Here is a 21,361-nt window from a genome sequence, read left to right on the forward strand (position 1 = left end):
AACACAGTTAAAGACATCATTGCTAAGAAATTCCCAGAGCTGGAGAATGCGGGCATCCAGATCCAAAGAGCCCGAAGGGTGCCAGCTAAAAGGGACTCCAACAAAAAAACTCCAAGGCATATCATAGTCACAATGATGGATGTCGCGGATAGAGACACACTACTGCAAGCAGCAAGGTCAAAGAAGGAAATCACATACAAAGGATCACTCCTTAGATTCACAGCAGACCTATCAGAGGAAACCCTCCAAGCCCGAAGACAATGGTGGGATATAGTGAAAAAGGTCAGTGAAATGAATGTCTCACCAAGATTGCTCTATCCGGCTAAACTCTCACTTAAACTCGAAGGAACCATACACTATTTCTCAGATGAACAACAACTCAATAACTTCATAGACTCAAAACCAAGCCTAAAAGAAGGTCTAAAGGGGCTGCTGTAAGACAAAGAAAAACCCTAACAACAACAAACCCTACAGAAAGATGGCACATAATCCCATGACAATAATCTCTCTCAATGTCAATGGGCTAAATGCACCAATCAATAGACACAGAGTAGCAAAATGGATTTAGAAACTAAACCCAACTTTCTGCTGCCTACAAGAAACACACCTGAACAGTCAGAGCAAACACAGGCTCAAAGTCAAAGGATGGAAAACAATCCTACAAGCAAACAACTCCCTCAAAAAAGCTGGGGTGGCCATACTAATATCTAGCAACATAGATTTCAGGCTGAAAAAGATTAGAAGGGACAGTGACGGTCATTTCCTATTCATCAAGGGATACTTACAAGAGGAAGAAATCACACTCTTGAATATATAAGCACCTAAAGAGCGACCAGCTAAATATTTAAAGCAACTCCTAACAAACTTTAAGGAGGACATCACTAGCACCACAATAGTAGTTGGAGACTTCAACACCGCATTATAACCTGTGGATAGATCAACAAGAACAAAACTCAACAAGGAAACAATGGCCCTGAAGGAAAAAATAGAAGAGAGAGAGGTTATGGAACTATACAAGACTTTACACCCCAAAAAAGAAAGTATATACATTTTTCTCCAGTGCACATGGAACATTCTCCAAAATGGACCACATGCTGGGTCACAAAACATACCTCAACAGAATCAACAAGATAGGAATTGTATCAACCATCTTCTCGGACCATGATGCACTGAAAATAGAAACTAAGCACACACAGATGCAGAGCACCAAATTAAACACCTAGAAATTAAACAACTCACTGTTGAACAACGAGTGGATCAAAAAGGAAATCAAGGAACAGATCAAAAGATACCTCGAAACAAATGAGAATGAAGACACAAGCTACCAGAACCTATGGGACGCGGCTAAAGTTGTATTAAGGGGGGAAATTTATAGCCCTGCAAGCATTCCTCAGGAGGGAGGATAAGGCCTACATAGAGAGCTTGACTTCACAGCTCAAGATCTTAGAAAGGGATCAGCTAAAGGAACCCAAGCCTGACCGAAGGAAGGAAATAATAAAACTTAGAGCAGAAATTAACGATAGGGAAACCCCAAAAACAATCCGAAAGATCAATAAAACAAAAAGCTGGTTCTTTGAGAAAATAAACAAGATTGACACACCACTAGCAAGACTCACAAAGAAAGAAAGAGAGAGAACCTTAATAAACCGAATCAGAAATGAAAAGGGGGATATCACAACAGAAACCAATGAAATTCAAAAGATCATCAGAGACTACTTTGAAAATCTCTATGCCATGAAACAAAAGAACCTAAAAGAAATGGACAAATTCCTTGATTCCTACAATCTCCCAAAACTGAATCAACATGAGTTGGAATACCTGAATAGACCCATTAATATCAAGGAAATTGAAACTGTTATCAGATGTCTTCCCCAAAACAAAAGCCCAGGCCCAGATGGATTTACTGGCGAATTCTTCCAAATATTTAAAGAGGACCTGTTGCCAATTCTTTTCAATTTATTCAAGGAAATTGAAAAAACAGGGACTCTATCAAACAGTTTCTATGAAGCTCATATCTCCCTAATACCAAAGGCAAACAAAGATACCACAAACAAAGAAAACTACAGGCCAATGTCCCTGATGAACATGGATGCGAAGATTCTCAACAAAATACTAGCAAAAAGAATCCAACAACTGATTAAAAAAATCATACATCACGATCAAGTAGGATTCATCCCAGGGATGCAAGGATGGTTCAACATTCGGAAATCAATCAACGTAGTCCATCACATCAACAAAAGTAAAAATAAAAACCATATAATCATTTCAATAGATGCAGACAAAGCATTTGACAAGATCCAACACCCATTTATGATGAAAACTCTCACCAAAATAGGTTTAGAAGGAACTTTCCTCAAGATAGTCGAAGCTATCTATCACAAACCCATGGCAAGCATTATCCTTAATGGAGAAACACTAAAGGCCTTCCCTCTAAGATCAGGGACAAGACAAGGATGCCCACTCTCACCACTTCTGTTCAACATAGTACTGGAAGTACTTGCAATAGCAATTAGGCAAGAAAAAGACATTAAGGATATACAGATAGGAAAGGAAGAAATCAAGCTCTCACTATTTGCAAATGACATGATTCTATACCTAGAGAATCCTAAAACGTCTACCAAGAAAGTCCTAGAAACAATAGACTTATATAGTAAAGTCGCAGGCTATAAAATCAATACTCAAAAATCCATGACCTTCCTATACGCAAATAGTGAGTCAGAGGAAAGTGACATTAAAAAAAAAATCCCATTCACAATTGTGCCCCAGAAGATCAAGTACCTAGGAATCAGCCTAACTAAGGAAGTAAAGGATCTCTACAAGGAAAACTACAAAACACTACTCAATGAAATAAAAGAGGACACGAGGAAATGGAAACATATTCCCTGCTCATGAATAGGAAGACTTAACATTGTCAAAATGGCAATACTCCCCAAAGCACTATACAGATTCAATGCGATCCCTATAAGGATACCCATGAAATCCTTCAAAGAAATTGATCAAACACTCCTGAAATTCATATGGAACAATAAACGCCCACGAATAGCCAAAGCAATTCTTGGGAAAAAGACGATGGGAAGCATCACCCTCCCCAACTTCAAACTTTACTACAAAGCAGCAACAATTAAAACAGCATGGTACTGGAACAAAGGCAGAACCGCTGATCAATGGAACAGGGTGGAATATCCCTACATGCAACCCAAAATATATGATCACCTGATCCTTGATACAGGGGCAAGAAATGTGAAATGGAATTTACACAGTGTTTCAGGAAACATAAATTTCATGGGTTTGATGTTCAATACCCAGGTATTAACAAATGGTGCTGGCATAACTGGACAGCCACATGCAAAAAAATGGTCTTAGACATCGACCTAACACCATGCATAAAAGTCAGATCAAAATGGATTAAAGACCTCAACATCAGACCACAATCCATAAGGTACCTCGAAGACAAGGTTGGCAAAACCCTTCACGATATTGAAGCTAAAGGTATCTTCAAAGATGACATGGAACTAAGTAAGCAAGTAGAAACAGAGATAAACAAATGGGACTATATTAAACTAAAAAGATTCTGCACCGCAAAAGACACAGTGACCAGAATTCAAAGGGAATCTACAGAATGGGAAAGGATATTCACCCAGTACCCATCTGATAAAGGATTGATAACTGGTTGACCTCTACAAAAAGAAAACACTCAACCCCATCAAAAAATGGGGCGAAGAAATGAACAGAAACTTTCTCAAGGAAGAAATACGAATGGCTAAAAGGCACATGAAAAAATGCTCTTCATCACTAATCATCAGGGAGATGCAGATCAAAACAACTATGAGATACCATCTCACACCACAGAGACTGGCTCACATCCAAAAGAACAAAAACAACCGCTGTTGGCGTGGATGTGGGGAGAAAGGAACCCTCCTACACTGCTGGTGGGAATGTTGACTGGTTAAGCCTTTCTGGAAAACAATATGGTCAATTCTCAAAAAAATAGAAATTGAGCTTCATTTGACCCAGCAATACCACTCCTGGGAATATACCCTGGAGAAGCAAAAAAATATAGTCAAAATGACATTTGCACCAGTATCTTGATCGCAGCACAGTTTACAATAGCCAGAATCTGGAAAAAAAAACCGAATGCCCGAGAACAGATGACTGGCTAAAAAAACTTTGGCACATCTACACAATGGAATACTATTCAGCGGTTAGAAAGCACGAAGTCATGAAATTTGCATATAAGTGGATCAACATGGAAAGTATCATGTTGAGTGAAATGAGTCAGAAAGAAAGAGACAGATACAGAAAGATTGCACTCATATGTGGAATATAAAGTAGCAGAGAGGTACGAGCTAGCAAAGATGCAACCTCTGGCAGAAAGCCCTCTGGATTTAGTCACTAAAATACTAAAATACAGAAATCTAGAACCTCACAGATGCTACTGTGGCCGCACGGCCTCATATCTCCTCATTCGCAGCAGTGGAAAACAAATTATCAAATGCTTCCTTTCCAGCAGGTCTGACTCTGGGGGGGGAAACTCCAAACAATAATAGTGAGTTTTGTTTGTTTGTATGTAATCAAGGTAAAGAGAAAGTGAAGTGTAATTTACCAACTACACAGGTGGGGTGGGGGACCGGGGGGCAGGGCGGGGTGGGGTGGGAGGTTTACTGTGGTTCTTGGTGGTGGAATACAGGCACTGGTGGAGGGATGGGTGTTTGAGCATTATGTAACTGAGACTTAAGCCATAAAGCTTTGTAACTTTCAACATGGTGATTCAATAAAAAAATAAATATAAAAAAATCAAGAGAGAGAAAGATGAACCATAGTATAGATGAAATTCTTGCTAGAGAGAATAAATCAGAGGGTTTCAGAGAGGGAGAAATTCAGAGAGGGAGACATTCAGAAAGAGTTGTGACAGTAAAGTTAATAAAAAATGAAACAGAAACCGAGCCTTGAAAAAAGTATAGAAAACATTTAAGTGAAAAAAAGATAAGGTTTGCATCCAGAAATGCCAAATAAATAATAATAGGAGGAGATATAATAAAGGGTGGTTCATAGCATAAAAAGTGGCTTATGGAATGAAAGAGAAATGCAAGGAGCATAATTTTATTGAGTATAGAGGATTTAGAGTGATGTGCAGTATTAAATCAAATTAGAAAAATAATTAAGGGTCAAGCAGTAATTTAAACCTTAGTCATAAAACTGAACAGAGGAATTAAAATGCACCTTATATAGAAATCGCATACCTCTTCTAAAGCATTTTTTTCAAGTGATAGTAAATCATAGTGATGCTAGATTGTTTGGCATGAAAATGATCCACTAAGTTGTAGCCCAAACCAATTAAGAGTTAAAATCAATACCATGGATTTTAGAACATTCGCAATAAATTTTTATATGAAACCATGTCATCAAATTTGAGTTCAACTGCAGTGAAAGTCTCAGGTTCCCATAGCTATCAAAAAGATCTCTGATCTTAAATACATCAGTTTAAAATATAAGGAAACAGTGTAGAAAGCGTTCTGAGAAAGAAAATTTTTATATCTAGATTGACCATTGATACAGAAAATAATACCATGAAAAGCATGAAAACTCTACCCAAATATTTAGGGATTCATCAAAATAATATTTTATCTAGTCTACAAATCCTAATACAACTTATATTCTCAATATCCATTATTGAAGAGGTGCTAACTGCATCGTAAATTAAATCCATAGGACTCATGATTTACACATACCTATTTAATCATAAGTATATTTTGAGTACTAGACTCATTATCTTCTAAGGAAAATTAACTGCAGCAGCATGTTTAATTTGCCATTCAATGCTTTCTTATGTGGTGATATTGGTGCTAGAACATTATTTGCCATGTCTTATGTGTCTATATTTCAACTATCAATAACTATAAATTATAGTCCTTAAGTTACATCAAAAGCTAAAAATATCTACGTAGGTCTGGAAAGATAGCTAAGGTGCTTGCTTGCCTAGCACACAACTGACTCCATATCCATACCAGCATGACATAGTCTCCTGAGCACTTCCAGGGTAAGCCCTGAGCACTCTTGTGTATGACCCCAAACTTTTTTCCCCCAAATAAATTCTTATTTAAGTCTTTCTATATAAGATCTCTGTTCTAAATATCAACAACCAGAAAATGATAAAAGATCTATCTATATGTTTTTCCTAAGTTTTCTTTCTTTTAGTTGATCTATAATATGGCTTTGGCATTATTTCAGGAATAGCATTTGTCCAATTGTATCTCCTCTGTACAGTATATTTTTAGAGATGATTTTTGTACATTTGTTATACCTTAAATAACATCTTATTTTTATACCTATTCATGAGTTAAGCAATAGAAGTGCATACTAATTTATAAATTAATCTACAGTGTTATTAGCTATGCTGCAAAATTCACAATTAATTATATAATTTTATAGAAAGGCTCACCTACTATTACACTTTTAGGAAATGCCTTATTACTTTCCCTTCACTGCTAACAGAAAAAGTGCTATATGCTAAGATTAAAGAAAAAATAATGAACTGTGCCTAGATATGGTGAAATTATAGTGGTAAGATCATTTGTGCAATATAGAAAATATTGGGGCCCCAAGCAATTAATTTTTGAATGATATATTTCCAATTCATAACTTATAAAATAACTGTCAAGAAAGAACTTGAGCATCATTAAAAGTGATTCCTTGATGATTCTAATTGCAGAATTAGTTCTGTATCAATGTATTGTTTTTGTTATACTTGCATGTTCTAAAAGCTTGATTTCTATGCACTATATCACACATCCATAACTTTCAAATTCAATGGTCAGCAGAACAGAAAAATCAAACTTTAGTTACTGGATATTTTATTACTTTGGTATTATTCACTTTTCTGTTATACCATCGAAACCTATTAGTGGTAAAGTCTTATGTTCATATGGCATTCAAAGCATTTATTCACAGTAACAAAAATTTAGAAATAAAGATACATGCAAATTATGTTTTCTTACACATCCTTTAATATTTATATTCAAAGTATAGTTATCTTACTATATATATTTGTCTATCCCTTTATAAAAATTATTTAATTCATTTGGTCTCAGAATATATCCTTTTTCAGCTTCATTTTTTAAAATTAAATCACAATGCAATAAACAGTTACAAAGCATTTCATGATTGAATTTCAGTCATACAATGTTCCAACAAACATCCCTTCCTACAACAGGTGTTCCTAGTTTTCCTCCCACCAACAATCCCCTCCACAGCAAGCCTGCCAATATGGCAGATGCTTTTTCACTTCTCATTCTAGCTCTCTCTCCCTCCCTCCCTCTCTCTCTCTCTCTCTCTCTCTCTCTCTCTCTCTCTCTCTCTCTCTCTCTCTCTCTCTCTTTCTGCCCCCCCTCTCTTTTTTCCTTTTGGCATTATATTTTGCAATACTGGTGTTGAAAAGTCATCATGTATATTCTTTAACTGCTTTTCAGTGCTCAGTTCTCACCCAGAGTGATCATTTCTAACTACTTTTGGCATAGTGGTCTCTTCTCTATCCTAACTGACCCTCCCCCCACACACACACACAAACTTGTGGCAAATTCCATCAGTGGTTCAGTGCTCTTGGTGTTTGTTTCTACTGTCCTTGTGTATCAATCCCCTACTATGTTTTTTTTTTTTAAATCCCAGAAATGACTGCAATCATTCTGTCTGCCCCTCTCCTGACTAAAAGAAATAAGTCTTTTTACCATGATTAAATTTCCATAATTATTTTATTAAAACTTTTCCTCAGAATGCTAATCAAATTACTATAGAAATACTCTGGGAGCGGGGCGAGGACTGTGCACAGGTGTGGGCCCAAAGCTGACCACATCACTGGACTACGGATACAATCTGCAAGACTGCAATATTCAGACATTTCAGGTTAAAAGTCTGAGGGGTGTGGTTTCCCAAGTGGCCGTTAATCTAAACCATCTTATTTCATTAGAACCACCAATTAACCTCTTTTAGAAACTCAGTAGGGCACCCTACCACCCCAATCATATGAGGGCAAGAATCTATTATCCAAACTACAATTATCATTCCCTGCAAAACACAAAAGCAACGGTGAATGCAAGAATCCAATGACTTGCAAAGGTCACTGTTGTGAGGTAACACAAAACCCACCAGGCTCACTGAGTGAAGATAATAGTCCATATAACCCATCCAGTAATAATGAGCTATATAAACGCATAACAATTCAGAAGGTACTCAAAGAAACAGTGAAACACACGACCAATAATATATAAGAGGATTTGAGAGCAGAAATGAGGAAAATACAAATAAAATTACAAGCAGAAATGACAAACCCCAAAAAATGGTAGATGAAATGAAAAACTTACTGGAAGGACTAGGACAAAATGAAGTGCATATAATCTTCAGACAAGAGTAGAAGATAAAAAAATAAAAAATGAAAACTCAAAATAAAACAACCGATGACAAGAGAATATTTTGATGAATTCAAGAAGAATGATACAAGAGTCATTGGGGTCCCAGAGGTACAGGAAGAAAATCCTAATGAAGAAATAACTGTCAAAGCCATCATTGCTGAGAAGTTCCTAAAGCTGAAGAGTGTGTGTACACAGATTCAGGAGGTTTTCAAAGGGTATAAGTTAAAGAAATTCAAATAAAAATACTCCAAGACATTCTAATCTGAATAACTAAAAGTGTAGGTAGAGATAAAATATTGAAAGCATCAAGATCAAAAAATGAAATTATTCACAAAGGAGCATCCTTAAGATTTACAGCAGACTGACTTGATAAAGCCCTCCAAGCCCGAACACAGTGTTGGGATTATAGTGAAAATACTTAATGAAATGAATGACTCACAAAGAATAGTTTACCCACCTAGATTCTCATTCATATTTGAAGGAACAATACACAGTTTCACAGATAAACAACTGTAAAAAAAACTAAAGCACGCCAACGGGCATATGCACTTGTGGGCTCTCTAGGCTGCTCTGTCTCACCACCCATGCTTGGTGCTCTGGAACTGCTGTGTATGGCTGTTGGTCAAGGGCAGGAGATGGAAGGAAGAAGGCTAAACTTGTTGTTTGATCAGTTTATTTCATTCTCTCTCTCTGCTTCTCTCCCAGCTCTGGATATCTCTCTGTATCTCACCCCCCAAACCACTCTTACAGCCTAGTTAAATCCCCCATCATGAGGGGGTTGGTGCTTACACATAGGTGTGGTCATAATTAATAGGGGTGAAGTTCTTTTCCCTCAGGAGATGCTTCTCCTAGGACAGATTCTCTTTCAGCAGGAGGATCCACCTAAGGGCGGAGTCCCATGAGTGTGTTTCTCCTCTCCTCATCCAGCAAACTATATGCATTCATAATATTAATCATTTTGTATGGACACAATAAGAGATGCATTAAGCTTATAGAATTGCTCTCCTGGGGCCATCTCGATCTCAGACTACAGTGCTCAGGCCAGACCAGTCTTTCCTATCCCTAGCAGGGTCCTAGTCTCGTCGTTACTTTTGGATCATGACAGCATTTGTCCATGATCAAGCTCTTAACTTATAGTTAAGAATTAGGCACTTTGGCCAGGCCCATCTTGATGCCAGGGTAGCACATAACACACTGCTTGCCCTGGATATGTCCTGTCCCTCGTCGGGACCCTGCTTTTGGGGTGCTAGGAACTGAGGACAACTGAGGCTTAAGTGGAGAAAGCAGATGCCCAAGAATAAATAATATTCGAAGCCAATTAAGTCCCAAGTTACAAAAGCATAATATTTTCTTCTGTATCTATACAAAAAGGACATTGCTTTAAAGTAAATTATTCAAAAGGCATAAGGAGAGGAGAAAGGCAATATTAACTTATAAGTTCAGTGTCCTAGGAAGGTCTGACCTTACAAATTAGCAGAGTCAGATTAGGGGAAAAGCTGAGTAACTGTTTTGGGGAAGAGAGCATAGAGAAGTGATTACAGCTAAACAAAAGGATGGGAGTAACTCGGAAATACCTAGATGGGTGTGACTGGGGTAAACCTAAACTCTGGAATAAATCGAGATAAGCTCCTTGTGGCAAGGGGGGAAAGGACAAAGTAATGTCATCCTACAAACAACAATTGAGGAATGTTATAGACTCAAAATCTTTGAGATTCCAGGAAAAGTGAGTGCATGATTTTCTGAGATGGAAGAAACAAAGATACATTTAATAAAATCCATGTGGCAAGGTAGAAGAGAGATTGAAGAGAACGAGGGCTGGATAGAGAGGTCGAAGTCTGAGTGCACTGAGCCTTACAAAATCAGTGAAGTCTAGGGGCTGGAAAGATAGTGCAAATGGTAAGGCACAAACAGAACTTTCACCATGATGAAATTGAAATTGTAATCAAAAGTATTTCCCCAAATAAAGCCCAGGCCGAGATGGATTCACCAGTGAATTCTTTCAAATTTTTAAGGAGGAACTACTGCAATCCTAGAATTCAATTATCATCTCCAGTGTCTAATTTTAATTTTTGCTAAAATTATATGTATTATTTTATGTTACTGTCACTGTCATCCTGTTGAGCGGGCACCAGAAACGTCTCTCATTGAGAGGCTTATTGTTACTGTTTTGGGCATATCCAATACGCACGGGTAGCTTGCCAGGCTCTGCCGCGAGGGCTCGATACTCTCCGTAGCTTGCCGGGCTCTCCGAGAGGGGCGGAGGAATCGAACACGGGTTGGCCACGTGAAAGGTGAATGCCCAAATACTTTTGATTACAATTTCAATTTCATCATGATGAAAGTTCTGTTTGGTTGGGCGTTCGCCTTTCATGTGGATATGCCCAAAAACATATTGGATATGCCCAAAATAGTAACAATAAGTCTCTCAATGAGAGACGTTACTGGTGCCCGCTTGAACAAATCGATGAGCAACGGGATGACAGTGACGGTGACATTTTATAAGTTGATTTTGCAGAAATAAATTAAGCACACTTTAATGAAATTCATATTAATGTAAAGCCAATACTATGTTTTTAATATATTGAGTTTCTCCAATATATTTTATTTTGAGACGTATTCCTTATTTCACACATTTGTATATTTTGTCAAACTAAACCTAGAAAACAGGGAACTGAATAATCAAAAGAACGATCACATAATTTGTCTAAAGAAGCTAATAGCGTCAAAACTTGATAGAGTCCAAATGAACAACACAATACTGATCACCAATGTTTTTGTTGTTTGTTTTGGGTTTTTCTATACTTTTTTTGAGTAAAATGACATCATCTATAGTTCCTTGAAAGGTGACTAAAAATAGCCATATGATATTGCAGATGAGATTTGAAAATCTTTTACTTTTCTTAAAATTTAGTGAAGTATTTCTGGAGTAGAACCTAATCATGCTTTCTCAAATTTTTAAAACAGATCCTATATTAGAATAATTATCCAAACAATAATTTTTTTTTCAACTATGACGACCACTAAATTTATTTCAGTACTTTTTTTTTTACAATAAACTAAAAAAAAAAATCTCATTATCTGGCTCTTTTTCATTATTTGGCCTCAGAAACAAGTCAGAATTTTTCCTATGTGCTTATCAAAGAAGAACCACACATGAGTTACCTGGCTCCTAGTTTATTGACAGGGAACTGCATCAACTGGGTCACTTCTGGCAAAAGCTAATAGTATAATCAGAATCCAATACTCGACGTAATAAAGAAGGAACGTTCCTTCCAAATGGCATAGTCTAGTTAATGAAATCTAATACCTCCTAGAACTCATCCTCGGCATCAAAATGTGTCTTCAGAAAACTGGCTCCTTTACCAAACTTTGAATGCCAAATATGCTCTTAAGCTTACAACCTTTATCAACTGACATGATCAACTCCATAAAGAATGAGCTGCAATGGAAACCAGAACTTTCCATCATCATTTTGCGGCTGCATAATATGGTGTATTACACACGTTTGTCCAAAACCAATTTAAAGTATGTTAATAAAAATGCACATTTAAATATTTGTAAGAGAAATTTGAACACAAGCATTTCATCAACTTTCTTTTTTTTGGGGGGGTCTTTTATAAAATATTTAATTGAAACTTTGGTATCATAATTGGTAAAATATTATCACCATTACTTTCACTAAAAAGGTTATGTATAGTAAGAATTATTTTTTTATTTTATTAGTTTATTTTTAATTAGAGAGTCATCTTGAGGGTACAGTTACAGATCCATACATCTTTGTGCTCATGTTTCCCCCATACAAAGTTCGATAACCCACCCCTTCACCAGTGCCCATTCTCCACCACCAGTAAACCCAACATCCCTCCCCCCTCCCCAGTCCCGTCTCCCCCCACCCCACCCTGCCACTATGGCAGGGAATTCCCTTTTGTTCTCTCTCTCTGATTAGGGTCATCAACTTTCTTATGGAAGTATTATAATCTAAAAAATATCCAACCAACATTATTTCTAGAAAAGCGAATGCTTTATAAAATAGAATTTGGCATAGTAAAATGATAACTTTGTTAGTTTTGGGGGTACATTCCTGTCTCTATCTTCAGGTGTGACCCTTGGAGGTGCTCAGGGAATCATATGTGGTTTGGGGGACTTGAACTGGGGTTTACCATATGCAAGGTAAGAGCCTTACCTCCTGTATTACTTCTTCAGTCCCACCGTAAATCTAATTGTACAGAGTAATGTATCAAATATACTTAGGTAGCAGTAGGCAATCCTTTTAGAAACAAAGATTTAGAAGAAAGGAGAGATCAAATTATGAGATCACCTGTTTTTAGATTCTTATTAAACTGCAATCAGAATTTGCTATTAGCATTGTGTTGCAAAATATGCTGAGCTAAAACATTTTAGCTATAATCAACTGAAAACAATTCCACTGACTACTCCTTCTTCTACTCTTCTTCCTATTAGTGGCTAGCAAGTGATTTTGAGCATGATACTGAGAAGTTAACATTAATTTGAAAATGTATGTAATTTGAGGATATTATATTATGCACAATCACTTTTACATATAGTGAACTATTTATTAATTGAACTGTACTTAAATAACCTAAATAATGTGTATTTAATTTGCTGTGCTTACTTACCTATAAATATTAAGAAGACAGGTGAAAGATATCAGTAATTTCCCTTATATGGCCAGATTTTAGAAGTATTGGTAATTGAGTAGAAATAAGTTTTGAAGTGCATGGAAATAAAAAATAAATTATGAATATTCTTTCAGTTTTTAGATTTATAATATTTTAGGAAGACTTGGTTCTTATCATTATAGGAAAAATGATTCACTGCATTAGAAAAATATACTTTTGGCTGAAGCGATAGTATAGCAAGTAGTGCAATTGCTTTACATGTGTCTGACTCAGTTTAAATCCTCTGATCTCTGCCAGTACTGATTCCTGACTGCAGAGCCAGGAGTAAATCCAGAAACCGGAGCCAGGAGTAAGTCCTGAACACCACTAGGAATGGCCATCATATATACGTATTTATATCTATTTAATAAGACAATAAATTTAGAATCTGGAGATGCAGTACAATGGGTAGGATGCTTACCTAGCATATGGCTGACACAGGTTCAATACCTCTCAACACATATGGTCCCTGTGACCCATCAGGAGTGAGTAGTCACTGATCAAAGAGTCAGAAATAAACAATTATCACAGTAAAGTATACCCCCACTAAAAAGAAACCCCAAAAGTAAATAATTAAAGTAAAATTGGGTTGGAGAAATAGTTCAAATGACTGAGAGCCTGCTTTGCTGTCATAAGGTCTAGGTTCAATCTGCATCACCACACATTCCCTGAATACTCTCAGAAACAACCCTGTCAGTAACAAACCAAGAAGAAATGTTTAAAAGTAAAATTACAATTGCTGTACTCTTTTGTGTTCTATTTGATAAATAGATATGCATATGTCAAAATGAACTCAAAATTTTGATGATTTGGAGGATGCAAATCCCTAACAAACAATGAGCATATGTGCATAAAGTAACACATTTTAAATATACAATCATCAACATCTTAGAAATCACCTTATTTTTATAAGATATGTATGTAATATATATGTAATACATATAATAGATATAATGTAAAAGACCACAGACTATTTTAAGGTAATCTAATATTATAAAGTATTTCTCATAAGATGAGGCTGATACATTGTGTCAGAATGAAACTTCTAGACTATATGCACTCCATAAAACAAATAAAACAAGGGAAGTATTAAATATATATGTAATTAGGTTCGTTGTTGCAGTCTATTCTATGCTTTTTTTCTAGGTGATCTTAGAGAAAATTTCTCTGAACTTAGCAATAGCTCAAAAATTATATTAGCGCTAAGGCAGTAAGTGTAATATGGAATAGGTAACATTATTTTTTCCATGTATTACACTGAAGAATTTCTTCTCAAACATGTTTTATTATATATATGTATATATATGTGTGTGTGTGTGTATGCTCTTGGCTATTAAAATTGTGTTTCATACTAAACTAGACCTTTTTGTGATACTGCCACCAGAGCAGCGCATAGCAGCACTGCTTGACAGTTCAGTGAACTGTCTAGAACCCACTGATTCAGTACTGCTCTAGACTGTCCAATATCTATCACAGGTGAAAACAGAAATCTTAGTAATTTTCTTTTACTAAAACACTTCTAAAATAGGCAAATATTACCATACATTTGTTCAAAACTAAAATCCTCATGAACACAATAAAACAGTGTCTTTTTTTTTTTTTTTTTGCTCTTTTGGGTCACACCTAGCGATGCACAGAGGTTACTCCTGGCTCATGCACTCAGGAATTACTCCTGGCAGTGCTCGGAAGACCATATGGCATGCTGGGAATTGAACCGGGTCGGCCACGTTCAAGGCAAATGCCCTACCCGCTGTGCTATTGCTCCAGTCCCCAGTGTCTATTTTTAATAAACTTAATGTGTGATGAACTAACTTCATCAAGCCTGCAGTTGTACAATATATATCAAATTGAGTTCACCTCTGTAAATTTTTGTTCTCATTTGGGGGCCACACTCAGTCATGCTCAAGGGCTACTCCCACGTGGTGCTTGAGGGTGACCCTCCATACCACATGATAGGGGAATCATTTGGTATAAGAGATCAAACACAGGCACCCTTCATGCATGCTGGTTGCTTGACCTATCTCTCCAGCACCTTAATCTCATTTCTAAATAGCTTTATCTCAGTCAAAGCATAATCTAAATCACTGTGTGAAAAATAAACTAATGTAGGCAGAGCAGGAATTAATAGAAACATATAGAGATTATTCTTAATATAATATTAAGAATAATTTAAGGTATTTAAATGCTTTAATTGAAATGTGACAGTAAAACAAAGTATTTAAATAGAAATAATTTTGAAATTTAATCATAAAATTCCTAAATAAAATATGGGTTTAAAGTAATAGTGAGTTAGAATAGTACTATACCATATTCAATGATTCTTTATTTCAAGAACAAAAATGTTCTCCTGTTAGTTCATTCTATTCATCAAATTACGGTGACCTTGAGTTCAAATTGAAATAAAACTTCTAAGAACATTTTACAAAACATCAAACTAGCACAAGTGTTAATAATGAGTATACGATGAGTAACAATGCAACATATTTAACCACTGTACATTAATGGTTTTATCACTCTCTTCTGTAGTTATATTTCATTATCTTTTAAAGTTTGAAATACACTGTTCTAAGTGCAAAGAAGGCCTAAATTCTATAGCCTCATTATACACTGTTAACCACAAATTCCCAAAAGAATAATGACATTCATTTTCTAGAGTGCTACTATATCACATCAATACTGCTTACTAATTATCCAATAAATAATATCAGTAATGAAGTACAAGTTCTTGGTTTGGCACATACATATTGATCAGATTCCAATTTACATTTTTTATATATTGCTGTGTGAATGATTCAAAAATTGTTACCTGAAACCAAAGCATCAGGCATCTATAAATCAATAAGAAGGGGCCACAGAATTAGCTACTAACCATTTTTTTCTGGTCAGTATATGAGTTTTAATATAATTACCAATAGGTAAAAATGAAATGGACTGAAAAGAAAGTACAGTGGGTAGGGCATTTGTCTTACACACAGTACACCCTGGTTCAATACCCAGGATCCCATATGGTCCCCTGGACCTCCCAGAATCCGTCCCTGAGTGCAGAACCAGTATTAATCACTGAGAATCACCTGTTGTGGCAAAAAAATGTTAATAATAAAAATTAAAATTTGTACTGAGGGTGAGAAAATGGTTTAACTTAGACTTCAAGATTTAGATAAGTGAGTTTCTGACATAGGTCCCAGTTCTGGAACAAAATAAAATAAGTTCTAAGAAGGAACAAACATGATGTAGAACACAAGTTTATTTAGAGGAAACTATTCAAACTTGAGACTGTAGATCACATATCAAAACTCATAGGTGAGAAAGAAGAGAACTGAAAAGAAATGGTTATAAACGTAATGGATCTGATGATGATCCTGAATAGCTTTGCATTTCTATGCTGAAATTGATTGACTTCATTTGAATTCTAATGGACTTCTGCAATGAATTTAATAAAAGGGAGAATGTGAACAAATAGAGTTTTATAAATCCATTCTCAGAATGTGATCTGAGAATTTATCATCCGCATCATGACTGAACATACAAATGCGAAAGTTTCTGCTCCAAATCTGCTGGATTCAATTCTGCATTTTAACATAACCCTTAGGTAATTTTTATGCACACTTAACATTGAAAACAATTGAATCAGAGAATTCAAAAGGGAATATTTAGTTAATTTATAAGGACAAGATTAAGCTATATGTTATTATAATGGCAGCTAGTGTTAAAAATATGAATTATAGGACAGAAACTGACAATTGACAAATAATTAGTAGAAATAATTTAGTGGCAGGCAACAGATGTCCACCACTGATTGGATTAAATTTGAAGATCTAGAATATTGATCCATTATATGAAAAATATTGGATAAAATTTTTCCCATTTGGGGGGCTCTCTCTGTATTTTGGTCACTGCTTCTTTTAAGGCTCAGAAGCTTCTTAGGCTAATGAAGTAGCATTTGTTTTTCTTTACTTCTGCTAGCTTGGTCAGTGGTGTTTCATCATTAAAGATACCTTTAGCTTCAGTGTCATGGAGAGTAATGCCTACATTTTCCTCTCTATACCTTATGGATTTAGGTTTGATATTGAGGCCTTTAATCCATTTTGATATAATATTTTGTGCCTGGCATTAGAGAGAAGTCTGAGTTATTTTTTTTGCATGTAGCTGTCCAGGATTTCCAGCACCACTTGTTGAAGTGGCTTTTCTTGCTCCAATTCACAATTATTTCTCTTTTATTAACTACTAAGTGACCATCTAGTTGAGGGTTTGTGTCAAGATATTCAGCTCTTTTCCATTGTTCTGCAGGTCTGTCTTTATTCTAATATGATGCTGTTTTAATTAGTACTGCTTTGTAGTACGTTTGAAGTTAGCAAAGGTGATGACTCCCATCTTCTTTTTCTCAAGGATTGTTATAGCTATTTGTGGTTCCATATGAATTTCAGGGATGCTTGATCTCTTTCTGTAAAAGTGTAATGGGCATCTATATAGGAACCACATTCAATATGGATATTCCTTTGGGGAGTATTGCTATTTTGACAATGTGAATTCTCCCGATCCATGAGCAGGGGATGTGTCTCCAATTCCCTGGTTCTCTTTTATTTCTTGAAGTGGTGTTTTTCAGTTTTCTTTATATATGTTCTTCACCTTTTTAGTTAAACTTATTCCAAAGCACTTGATTTTCTGAGACACAATTGTAAATATGATTTTTAATGACTCTTTTTTCTCTTTTATTGTTTTCATATAGATAATCCATGGACATTTGGGTATTGATTTTGTAACCAGCTACTTTTCTATAAAAGTCTATTGTTTCTAGGAGCTTTTTCATAGCGCCTTTAGGATTTTCTGAGTATAGTATTATGTCATCTGCAAATAGTGATAGGATGCCCTCTTCTTTTCCTATCTGCATGTCTTTGATATATTTTCTTGCCTAGCTGGTATGGCAAATGCTTCCAGTACTATATTGAATAGAAGTGATGAAAGTGGGAAAACTTGTATTGTTCCCAATCTTAGAGGAAAGGGTTTTAGCTTTTCCCCATTGAGAATAATGTTTGCTGTGGGTTTCTGGTAGATGGCTTTGACTACACTGAAGAATGTGCCTTCAACTTCTATTTTGTTAATAGCCTTAGTCATAAGTGGGTGCTGAATCTTTTCCACTGCTTTCTCTGAATACATTGATGTGATCATGTGGCTTTTATTTTTTCTTTAATTGACATGGTGTATTGATATGCTGATTGACTTGCAAGTGTTAAACCATCCTTGCATCCCTGAGATGATTTCTACTTGGTCATGATATATGATCTTTTTGATGAGTTGTTGGATTCCATTTGCTACATTTTGTTGAGGATCTTTGCACCTGTGTTCATCAAGGATAATGGCTTATAATTCTCGCTTTTTTTTTTGTGGCTTCATTGTCTAAACCCAAGTGTCTGAGAACAGATCATTGCTAAAGTAATTATCACACATCTACACAATGGAATACTATAAAGTGAAATGAGGCAGGAGTGAAACAGACATAGAAAGACTGCACATTTTGTGGGATATTTAAAAAAATGAGACTAACACTCAAGGACAGTAAAAATAAGGGACAGAAGGATTGGTCCTTAGTTGGAAGCCTGCTTCAAGTGCTGGGGAAGAGGGCATTTGGGATAGATTAAAGGACCATTATGACAATGGTCTGAATGACTCCGAATGGAAGATGTGTGCTTAAAGTGGGTAAAGGACAAAATATCATGGCCTCTTATTATCTGTATTGCAAACCATAATAAGAGAGAAAGAACAAAAGTGACTTCCAAAGAGAGACTAAGGGTGGGGGGGAGGGGTGGGAAGGATGCTGGAGACATTGGTGATGGGAAATGTACAATGGTGGAGGAATGGATGTTGGACATTGTATGACTTAAACATCATAATGAAATATTTGTAACTGTGTATCTCACAGTGATTCAATAAAATATTAAAATTAAAAATAAATTTGACTATCTAGGAAGGGGGAAGGAAAACATGTTCAGAATAAAGCTTAGGTAAAAAATAGTGGATTATTATACTATGATCATGCAATAAAGCTGAGTAATATTGCTAATATAATCATTAGTCTTCCTGAATAGAATTGGGAGAACACTAGAAGAAGGACATGCAAACAGCTGGGTTCTGAAAAGGATTCATCACGATCGACTTGCAGACAATGGACAACAGGCAGATCGGGTGATTAGTTGCAGATATCATGAGTGTCTCCCTTCTTGTACAATAGGATGTTCCTGCTTGTTTTCCACTGGAACAGAACCTTGCATTCAGACAGGTAGCTTGTGAAGAGCCAAGCCATTGTATTGAGGAGTACTGGCAGCAGATTCTTCAGGTGTTTGGGTCTGAACTTGTCTGGAGCGGGTGCTATATTCTTTTTTACTGATGAAATGGCATGTTGGATTTCGGAAGGGAGAATGCTGGGAACTACATATCCAACTGTGTACTTTGGCATGTGGGCAGGTGGACCTGGCTATCAAAGAGATTCAAGTAGAAGTCATGGATAACCTTTTCCATTGCCCTTCTGGAAGATGTGATAGATCCATCAGGACGTCAGAGAGTAGTCATTTTGGTCTTATAGTTGGTGAAGGGCAGGCGAGCATTGTGAATACTTTCCTAGCTTCTGCCAAATCAGCCAACACTGTTGCTCTTCTCTCTTTGAGGACTTCCTTTATTGCTTCGCTGCACAGCTTTGCGAACTCCGATGCTTTGTGATTGCCTGAGGCTTGCGCCAAACAATGCTAGCAAATGAGCTTGGGAGTTTTGAAGACAAGCGACTTTTTGTGGCTTTCTCTCTCTCTTCATTCCTCACACATTCATGGAAGTGCTGAGCCAGTTGATCATATTCCTGGTTGATGTTGTTAACAATGGCATCTTCCCATATTGCTGCAGTAGTGCCAAAGAACTCCCAGTTGGTGGTCGTTCTTGGAGTTCTCTTCTAAAACTTTGCAGTTCTTTCTCCCTGCTTCATGAAGTAGAATTTCACACGAAGGAGACGGTGGTCTGATGCCATTTTGAATTTTGGGACAACAGCGACATCAGTCAGGCAAAACCATCGATTGGATATGATGAGGTCAGTTTTATTGAGGAACTGTCCACCAGGAGACTCCCATGTCCAGCATTTAGATTCAGCCTTCTGGAATTACCATGGATGGTCTTGGTCAACTTGATGAACTCAGATAGTCTCTCAACCTGTTCTTTCGATTCTAGGCCATGGGTCCCAATGTGGAGTTCTTTGGGTGACCTTCTATGGCCTAACTTGGTGTTAAAATCACCGTCGATGACCTTATAGAATGTGTGGTCTTCTTTATAGAACTTTTCTAGCTCCATGTAGAGCTCTTCAATTTCTTCTTCATCATAGTTGGGTGTTGGTGTGTAGACAACAGAGATAGAAACTGCCGGCAATGAGCCACATCTATTCAAATGTAAGTGTCTGATTCGGGTTGTTAGGCATTCAAAGGAATCAATGCTCATGGCTAAGTTTGTATTGACAAGGATGAACTTTGGTAGTTACAAAGCTTTATTTGCATGTCTATACAAGTTTTAATTTACCAAAACATTGTATTAACTCAATTTAGTCCAAGGAAATGTAAATTTTATAAAATAGTTATTTAAAATGTTCAAGCAAAATAGCTACGCAATCATGTTAGGTCAGGGTAGGAATTTATATTCACAGATTCTTGAATTACATTCTCATATGGCCTATACTTGTGATTACTGTTTAAGAAATATATAACACATGTCTTTTTTGTTTTTTTCATTAGTGCTGAAAATTTTGTAGGAGAAAATGTCTGAGTTTCCATCTTTTAAAATAGCACTCTTGGGAGCTATTCTGCAAGCTAAGCCCATATACGCTATACTTCAACAAGTCTTCATTTCAACCTTGCCTAATGCATCAATGTTACTCCTGCTGATAATGCCTTTTCTTTGTTTTTAAACTGAAGCAGTCTGAAAGACAGAGCATAAAATAAAAAAAGAAGATACATCACACAATTGCTATAATGTTGGTGGCAAAAGTACAGAGTAGAGTAGCTACTTTATAAAGTTTGTTCAACATGTCTGAATTTTAAATCTTGTCAAGAAAATGAAGATTAGATACAGCACTATAGACACAGATAATTATTATACATTTGTTTGAGTCCTTAAGAAAAACTTTTGGTTATTCACATACATCATTAGTAATATTAAAAACTCAACACAATGAGATCATCTTATACTTGTGATAACAGCCTATCTAAAAATCCATAAATGTGTTGGTGATGGAGTGGAAAAATTATGTAGTCC

The sequence above is a fragment of the Sorex araneus genome, chromosome 2 (genome assembly GCF_027595985.1).
Source record: "Sorex araneus isolate mSorAra2 chromosome 2, mSorAra2.pri, whole genome shotgun sequence".
NCBI classification, from domain to species: domain Eukaryota; kingdom Metazoa; phylum Chordata; class Mammalia; order Eulipotyphla; family Soricidae; genus Sorex; species Sorex araneus.